Source organism: Centropristis striata, chromosome 18 (assembly GCF_030273125.1).
Source record: "Centropristis striata isolate RG_2023a ecotype Rhode Island chromosome 18, C.striata_1.0, whole genome shotgun sequence".
Taxonomy (NCBI): domain Eukaryota; kingdom Metazoa; phylum Chordata; class Actinopteri; order Perciformes; family Serranidae; genus Centropristis; species Centropristis striata.
Window position 1 is genome coordinate 24,355,082 of NC_081534.1, and position 10,187 is coordinate 24,365,268.

Here is a 10,187-nt window from a genome sequence, read left to right on the forward strand (position 1 = left end):
GTTGATGACGGTTAGAATCAGCTTCTTAAAGTGACAGTACACCCAAAAATCTACTTACTGCACATGCTCAGAGTGGGCCGGTACTCTCCAGTACGCAGTTTCAGCACTTCTACGTTTACATTTTTTGGCATACTGTGACTTTTTCTTGCATACCGGAACTTCTCCCAAACAGCCAGTTCCATTCAGCCCTCTTCATATGAAGCAATTCATAATGGTCCTTAATAAACTTCAACATTTCATGTTTATAGCAACATTTTGCGGCAGTGTACCACTGCTGCTTCATAATTTTATTACACGTCATGATGATGCAGTTATATGACTCTCTGCTTACCCGGTAGTCAAACAAATGCCAGTCTGCACAGCTGGACTTGCAGAAAAATACACAGTGGTGGAATGTAACTAAGTACATTTACTGAAGTACTGTACTTAAGTACAACTTTGAGGTACTTGTACTTTACTTGAGTATTTCCATTGTATGTAACTTTATACTTCTACTGTGCTACATTTAGAGGCAAATATTGTACTTTTTACTCCACTACATTTAGCTTCCAGCTTTAGTTACTTTTCAGGTCGAGATTTAACACAAAAACATGATCAAATTAAAGTGATTACACTTTTTTTGTACTTTAAATCTTATAACAGTATATTAAGTGATTTGATTATTCATGTCTTTACAGAATTAAAACACTACTTACATGAAAGCATCATAACGTAATAATATATTTAGAAGATATAAAACAGTCTGAATGGGTTCATTCTGCATGATGAGTACTAACAGGTCGAGATTAAACATAAATAACATGATAGATTTAAATTAATTACACATTTTTATCATTTAAACCATATAATAGTATATTAAGTAGTGAAACCAGCTAGGCTAACTTGACAATATTTACATTTTGCTTATATAATACATAAATAATAATAATATTATGTTTGGAATATATAAAACACTCTAAATGGGGCCATTCTGCTTAACAAGTACTTTTACTTTTGATACATTTAAGTACATTTTGATGCTGATACTGTTCTATTTTTACTTCAGTAAGTTTTGAATGCAGGACTTTTACTTGTAGTGGAGTAATTTCACAGTGTGGCATTAGTACTTTTACATAAGTAAAGGATCTGAATACTCCTTCCACAACTGGAAATACAATTAAAGACAGTAAACAGCAATGTCCCTCTTCAGAATTCATGAGCCTGTTACTCAAGATTATCCACAGATCTTGTTGTCAGCAGTATCATGTAGCAGCTTCTTTCTTTTTTACTGAACTACAGCGGCCGACGGTATCACCCCGCAGCAGCTCCGGTGAGATAGATAATGTTAAGGCTCAACAGAGGCATACACACTGTTTGGTTACATTTCTCAGAAGCCTCTAATCCATTAGTAGATATTTGCTTTCTTCTGTGCAAAGAATATTGAATTACTGAATAATATCATAATTCTTGTTTCCTTTGCAATGAGTGCTAGTATAGTTTGGGTTTCTTCACAGTAATATATTTAGTTGGGCTTCCTGTTGACTCACCAGTACAGCACATACCATTAAAGCTTACTCTTGGGTCTGTCTCCCCCCTTTCACTTTCATATATCTGCCCATGTCAAATAAAGACGAAAAAGGGCAAAAAAAAAAAGAAAGGAAAATAAGTAGTTTATTAACACTCTGAACAGTATGTGTTCTTTAAAAGATCACAAAAAAAATACAGCTTATCGTAAAAAAGAAACTCTAAAAACAGGCATTATCGTCGCAATTTGAAGTTTCAAACAAAGCTTAAAATTGTCATATTTTTGTCGAAAAATCACGTCTCTTTAAAATGTCACCAAAAAAATAAACCGTTTGCACTGTATAATTGTGTATAACTGTGTTATTCTGCACAAAACACATTTTTGATTTTTTTTTACACTTCTAGCCATGTTTGTGCTGATTCCATAGAGATGCAGGTCTTATATGTTGCAGTGAAATACAAGGACACAGTGAGAAGAATGTAAAAAGAGTAAAAAAGGCCCTGAAGTAGCTTGGGGTTCAGAGGTTTAAGTGATATTGAAGTGTTTTGCTTGTCTTTTTATAATAAAATAATATTTTTGTACATACGTTCATGCATTCATTCATGGTTGCTATTCCTGTGTTATGGATTTCAAAAAAGTTTAGCTATAAGTTATTGCATAGCATCCTGAAAGAATCAATTTTCCACGCTGTCACATCTCCACACTAACAGAATAATAATATATAATAGAATTACACTTGGAAGCACGCGTCCACATGTGACGGCTCAGACTGAAACGCTGTTATCACAAACAGACTGTTAAGATAATCACGGATGTGGAGCCGGCAGACAGCTTATCTAATAAAGTGTCTCAGACAAGAGAATAAATTAGATTTTAACGTGTTTTTTAATGTGAAACTTTGTCAGGTGTGAGTGCAGCTAAATGAAATGTAGACTGAAGGAGGAGGTTTGAACAAAATCCTATTAAATTAAGACTCTCGTGCATAAAGTGATGCTTTTCTTCCTCCTTTGTGCCTCCTTCTCTTTTATATGCACGCCTAAAAGCTGCTGTTCCTCTGCGTCAATCATAAAACCTCAGGTACGCCACGCAATCTCTACACAACCTGAGCTCCTGCTTGAAGGTCAGCATCACAATTCAGCTGAGGGGAACAAAGTAAAATGAAAGCCATTAAACATATTATAACCTTCTGTCGCTGAGAGAGAAAGAGAGAGAGAGAGAGAGAGAGAGGGCTGGCGTCAGTCTCTGCCAATGTGTTTATCAGCCAGCAGAGCGTGTGGAGAAAGTGTGTGTGTGTGTGTGTGTGTGTGTGTGTGTGTGTGTGTGTGTGTGTGTGTGTGTGTGTGTGAGAAACAAATAGAAACAGTACAGCATGTAGAAAAGCTGAACCTGCACCGTTTCACATGAGCTTAAACACACAGGGCTTCAGGGGGAAAAAACAAGCAGATTTAGGACAATATTTGCCTCCAGTTAAAACTCTGATGACAGCCAGTTATAGTTTCACATTCTGGGTATCCAATCATGTTTCTCTCAGACAACAATTTATGTTTTATCACACACATGTACTAACAGAGGACTCATTTTGTTCCCTGTAGTCTGTAAAATATGTTATTAATTGAACCCGCCTCACAGAGAGACTGCTTCTTTGAAATCAATGAGAGTCGGTCACATTGCATTTGCAAGCAAACAGTGGAAGGAAGTCAGTGGTTGCCAATATGTAGTTTGTCCAGCAGAGCGTGAAACAAATAAAATGTTCTTTCCTCTGTCACCTAAAGATGACGGAAAAGGGACAGCAACATAAGAAAGGTCAATTCATTCCAGTCCCAGTGGCTATTAGTGGCCATATTTTTCCTTTTTTTCCGGACTCAAAAATCCTAAATCAGTCAGGCTTCTTTGTAGCATTCATGCTGTTTACACATTATGACTGAGAACTCACGTACACGCCAAAATCAGAAGAATGATTTTCCAAGTCAGAAAATCCAAGGAACACATGAATGAGCCGTTGGTCTTGGCAGAGGTCTGTGCTCTCTGAGTGCCTTTCTAGTTTCTAGTTTCAGCTATTTAGATTAAACAATCTGAGAGTGCCGGTGACCCCAGTTCAGATAAACGTTTAAGGACAATGAATTAATGAGTCTAAGAGGGTTACATTTGTCTTTGTTTTAACTGCTGCCAATTCATAAACATAAGCAACTTGTAACAAGAAGTCCATTCACTTTGCTTTATGCCAGGAACAAATAAGACTGCACACTGTTTTTGCCTTGATAGATAGTTAGTAGCAGTGTTTCCATTGAAGTCGAAGCAAACTTAGATGCAAATTTTTTAAAATGTTGCATTATAGAAAATGTGAATTAGGGACGTTTCCATAAACTGGTTTAGAGCAAATAAACAAAGCTGCAGAAACATACTTTGGTCAGAAGATGGCAGTGTAATGTGTTGCTGTAGGCAGATCCATCAGTAAACAGTAGAGGAAGTAGACAGAAAAAACAACAATGAAGAAGACGTTGATAATCAGACAACTTAGGCTACCCACGAGAGAAAATGGAGAGAAGTTTCTCATGCAAATCTTCAAAATTTGCATAGAAATGAATTGATGGGAACACTACTACTGTGTCAAGTCAAACTAGCAAAGGGGCATTGCTGATTATTCGTTGGACCCTGTCCGTCCGGTGATAGCTTACTGTCTTATCAGCATGATCAGAAAGGAAGTATGAATTCATTCTTCCACTTAAAACCACCAACAACACACTCTGTGCTTCTGAGGATCAATATCACTGCACATGTCATAGAGCAGGGATGGGCAACTGGAGGCCCGGGGGCTGCATACGGCGTGTAAAAATGCACAAAATTACTTCTTGCAATTAATGTTGGTCTGCTGTTCTTGCACTAAAAAAAGAAAAGAAATCACAGTATGGTTATTTTTTTATTTGCTTTAAACCTTTTGTATTCCTATTTATACTGTTATACATGCAGTTGGGCATGAAATATGTTAAGTTACTGCACTGTAAACATATTTAAAATTGCAGTTTCATCATATCTGGTTAAGTACACGGTCCTATATGTGGCCCTGTGGTAGTGTAGATGAAAAATTGTGTTTAACTTGGTATTTTGACACACTATATATGGTATGAAACAAGTGATTGTTGCACCCAACATAGACTTTGCAGACCACCCACGTCTTTTGTTTGAGTTAAGTTCTCAGAGGCTGAAAATGCAGCCAAATAATGAGATGTCACTCAGGAGTTGCAGCCATATTTCAGCTGATACGAGCAGAATTCCTTTTATTTCACACAGCAACAGTGGAGCGGCACGCTTTGATGTTTCGCTACAGAACCGAGAGCTCCCAGCATTAGGACGCTCTTAATACTTCATGACTGGTTCACCACAAACCTGGCAGCTTCTCTTTTGGTTCATATCATAGAAACCTCTTCTTTCATTATTGATTTTTTTAAAGTGTAGAGGTCACGATGACCTGAGCTGCTCCAGTGAATTAAGGTCAGATGAGGCGAGTCAAACTTCACAACCCTTAAACTTTGATATAGTCCCACATCCTCCACATGCACTTAAACTGAAATGAAAGAACATGAAAGTGTAATGTAAGTGCACTGCATGTCTGCAGGAATTTTACTGATAATTTCTCTAAAAGTACAGATATACTTTTTTACTGTTATGACAATTAGTGTTTATCATCTTTTGCTGGAGCAAATATAAAAATATAAAAATGTCTTTTAATATATATTTTTACATTAAATTTAGCTGTATACTGTAAATAAATATTTTCTTTTTTACACTAAATTTTACTGTTAACTGTCAAAACAATTAATTCTTATTTTTCTTATATAAAATTTTGCTGTTTACTCTAAAGACATTTTTTACATTAAATCTTACCATTTACTGTAAAAAATAATAATTTAAAAACAAATTAAAAAAATTCTTACATTAAATTTGCTGTTTACTGTAAAAAAAAAAAAAAGTTACTTTAATTTTACATTCACCAATATGTGTATTTTTTTTAACATAAATTTAATTGTAATTTAAAATCCGAGACCAATAAATGATTAAATAATACTGTAAAGAAATCTATAATAATAAATAAAGATTTCCACTTCTATTTCATGGTATATTTTTTGGCATTTGCACTTAATATAGGACAAGAAAAACAAGAAAAATGCTGTAAAATGAAACAGTACATTAGTGGATTTGTGTTTTCCTTGGTGCACTGCAGGCCTTCCCACTCACATTCACTGTGCATACCAACAAGTGTTTAGCTGCTGCTGTTGGCAGGAGTCTCCTCCACCTCATCCTCCACCTGCTTTGATTCTGCTCTCCTTTTATGCACCCTGGGGGGTCTTTATTTCTAAACCAATTCCCGTTGGAGGGGTTGCTCCCTGCTTGTTATTTTAAGAGGATTTTCTGTTTTGCCTCAGCAGGGAGCATCACTAAGAGCAGAATAATGCCATTACCATCCAATGTGACAGGTTCATTCACATATATATGACCTCTAACACTTTATCCACAACTTTCAGAGCTAATCAGGATATAGCTCAGTCAGAAAGTGTCCTTGCACCCTCGGGTATCAGGCGACTTCATCTAGATCGGTCAAACTTGAGATGAGAGTAGCTTTAACCCCAATAACTCCACTTGCACCGAGCTGCTGAGTTTCCCCTGGCTCTGCTCCCAATGGAGCTGAGACTCTGAGTCTGGCCCACTTCTCACTTCACTGAAGTATTATTCTGTGCTAACAGGGAGACAGAAATGTACAATAAGAGAGACGTACAGTGTAGAGATAGAGGAAAGAGCAGACAGCGCAGTAAAGTTAAACAAGCTGGTAAAAGACAGACATCAAGTGAAAATCAGACTTCTGTTCACGACAGGATGTCCTACTGCATCCCATCCCACTTTATTCTGACCCACAATCCTCTAAGAATTAAATATGAGCAGGAGGTTTCATGCTGAAGTAGTCTGTCCCAAGTGTGTGCATGCTGCATGCAACAGTATGTATATATACACATCCTTTATTTAACCAGGTAAAAGCCTCAATTTTCAAGAGAGACCTGGCCAAGAAGGCAGCATAAAAAAGAGACAAGTTGCAACATTAAACACAGTTATCACAAACATTAAATACAAATACAGCCATCACAACAACACTGTTGTGAGCATTTAAAGCCAACTTAAATGAAGCAGTCACACTGACCAAGGGAAGCGATTTCTTGATGTACTTTGTAAGTGCAGCTGCAGTTATTAGGCCCTACTTAAAGTAAACTTTAAGTCATTTAGTCATTGTGACTTAGACTTGATTCAACACCGTTTTGTAGACTTGCAACTTGAATTTCATTGTAATAAATGACTTGAGACTTGACTTGGACGTTAAAAACTTGTGACTTTACCTGACTTGAGACATGATAGATAAAATAAAATGTTGGCTTTGCAACGTTACGTTTCTGCAAACCAAACTACATTGGATACGAATCTTTTAGTTATGGTTCAATGTTAATCTCATTCACAACATTTCATATGTCATTTAATGCTGCATTAAATGGCCGCCATTAGATGAATGATAATGGTTCATGTTGTAATTTGACCTACCTTAACTAAGGAGTTGAACAGACGTAACATGTGACTAGATAAAGATAAGATAAGATGAGATGAGATGAGATGAGATGAGATGAGATGAGATGAGATGAGATGAGATGAGATGAGATGAGATGAGATGAGATGAGATGAGATGAGATGAGATGAGATGAGATGAGATAAGATAAGATAAGATAAGATAAGATAAGATAAGATGAGATATTCCTTTAATAGTCCCACAACATGGACATTTCCAGACTTGACCCACTAAAACAAAATACTCTGGACTTGCTTGTGAATTGGACAAAATGACTTGACTGACATGTCTGTTACTAAAAGTAAAAGCAAAAAGTATACAACTTGAAACGCAGCACAAGAGTTTTATTAGCCTAAACTTAACAACACATCAGCCACAGAAAATAAACCCAAACCTCAACCTCCTCCCTCAGACTGGTCAAACTGCAATCACACAATCAAACTGCATTGTCAATTACATTTTGAGGGAAATGTATTTTCTCCAGGATTATGTTTGTTGCTGTCGTATCACAAATACAGTACTGTGCAAAAGTTTTAGGCAGGTGCGAACAAATGCTGTAAAACAGGAATGCTTTGCAAAAATAGAAATGTTAATAGTTTATTTTTTTCAATTAACAAAATGCAAAGTGGTTGAACAGATGAAAAATTAAAATCAAATCAGCATCAATTCGTCTAGGCTTCAAAGACTTTTGCACTCTTCTAGGAGAATGGTTTGCATTCCTGTGATTTCTGTATAATATAAAGATGTCACACTTTCTTAACTGGAAAAAAAACTTGTCAATAACAACCAACATGTACACTTATTTCCACTACGGGGGACAATAAAGTTGTACTGCGTTGTATTATATAATAAACATCAATGTCAGCTATTTGACAAAGCAAATAAGTCGAACTCAAACATATATTGTTTTGTCTTTATGTGAGAAATGCATTATTGAAATGACATTAAATTAAATGACATTGATAACCTCAGTCTCTCATCACTGCTTTTCCTTTCACAAAGGTTTCTCAGAGCGTCCACATTTCCCACACAACCTTTACTTTCCTCTCACAATGACCGTGGCTTCTCGCTCTGTTTACTTTGCTGACAACAACAGTATCTTCAGGGTCTCACAATGAATATATTTTCTTTTATGCTGTAAAGAACTGCAGCCTATTTTCCTGTTGCACAGAACAATGGCGTTTTAAAATGTCTCTTATATGTCAGTGTTTTTCTGTCTATTTTATGATAATAACGGTGCTGAAAAATTAATGCTGTCATGATTAATGAATGTGATAAAAAAAATCCTACATGTGGCCACTCATGCAAATGCATAACAACACTAAATGAAGAGCATCACTGCAGGAATCTGATCCGCGCTTGATAGGTCGATATTGTTCCTCTGGTGATTGCTATTCATGTTGCCTTAGGCTTTGATTAATGCATGTGGTGCCCCGATGTCACGTCAATGAAAAGAAGCGGCTAAAATAAACTGATGAAGGACCAGAAGAGTCTCTGGCCCGCTCGGAGAAACACGTGTTTTTGTCTTTAAATGAACAGAAAACAAAAGGGGAGAAAACAAAGCTGGAAGGAGAATAAAGGAAGCAAACGGAGAGACTCATCTCTGTTACAGCTGAAGAAAAGAAAGGCACGCAGCTAAAGATTGATTGGTTCAGGCAGAATAAGAGACAGAGCAGAATGAGAGGAGACACTAATGGAAAAACGATGTGTGGTCCTACTTCCGTATCATCCATCAGTTAAGTGTGGGTTGTCTTTTCTCTTTCTCCTGTGTGTGTGTTTTCTCCGTGTGTCCATCCAAGTTCTCTAATGGACCCGGGGCTACACAGGGAGCGTGCCTGACAAAAGTTCACATTCATTAGTCATAACCTGCCACTTGGCACTGCAACCTCTGCTGCCTCGGTTCCTGCCGATCCCCGAGCTCCCTCAGACACTCCAGTAAAGCCCCATTATATCTCAACCACTTCACGCAACATGCAACACTGGCCTGGATCCATACGGCAGCAGCTCCATGCTGTATGTGGCGTTGAGGGCTGGAGCAGGGGTCCACAATCTGCTTCTGTTCTGGATTAACTAAATCCATTCAGAACCCAATTAAACTCCACAAAGAAATAGTGTAAAGGTGGATTTCTACGCTAAATGCAATCAAAAAGAATTGATTAAAATCCTTTATTATGTTTTTTTTTAATGTCCATTCTAGTTGACGGAGAAACCAACAGTAAAAATGACAATAAATGTCCCTAAGAGACCTTTTCTCAACAAAACAATGAGTTTACCAAATTTTCATGAATGGTTACCTGCATATATTCATTTATTTATTCATTCATTCAATCATTCATTCAATCATCATCCTTAACTGCTTAACATAAGTTGCAAGGAGGGTCACCAGGGCCGACACATAGTGAAATACACCCATTTGCATTCTCATTCACACATATGGGCAATTTAGAGTCCCCCAATTAAACCTAAGCTGAATGTGTTTGGACTGTGGGAGGAAGCCGGAGGATCCAGAGGGAACCCACACTGACACAGGAAGAACATGCAAACAGGCATCGATGTTGTGTAGTTGGAAGAAGATGCGTCTACCATTCTTTATACAGTCTATAACCTGTCGTGTTGTACTATATTATAACAAAAAAAATAGCAAACAGAAACAAAACCTGTTTATATTACACAATAGAAAAATGAAAAGTATATAGGTACCTTCAAATTACATGCAATGCATACCCCAAAATAGAATTTTATGTGCATATGATCTGCCAATCTGTCCCTGCGTTTACGCTGTAGTTATTATGAATGACGGCAGAGCAGAATATGAAGCACAAAAGTTGCACTTTGGGTGGTGGACGGATCTAACAAGTCCTGGACTTTCACCCAGGAGAACGGGGTTCATGTCCCATGTGAAAACAAACGTAAATGTGAAAGTAAATATGATGCAAAACATCACTGAACTTACATCTCAAGTGTCAAGTTTTACATAACTATGGAAATTCCAGTAGTTAAGTCGTCCTCATAACTCAACACTTCCAGCATTTATGTGCATTTATTTTACCTTTTAAACTGTCTTTTATACGTTTTTTTTGC

At 37.0% G+C, this 10,187-nt stretch overlaps 1 protein-coding gene across 1 annotated transcript in view; it reads right to left on the reverse strand.

Moving 5' to 3' along the window:
• rgs6 (regulator of G protein signaling 6) overlaps window positions 1-10,187 on the reverse strand; it is a 118,729-nt gene that overhangs the window by 89,440 nt on the left and 19,102 nt on the right. The gene's annotated exons all lie outside the window — the stretch shown is intronic.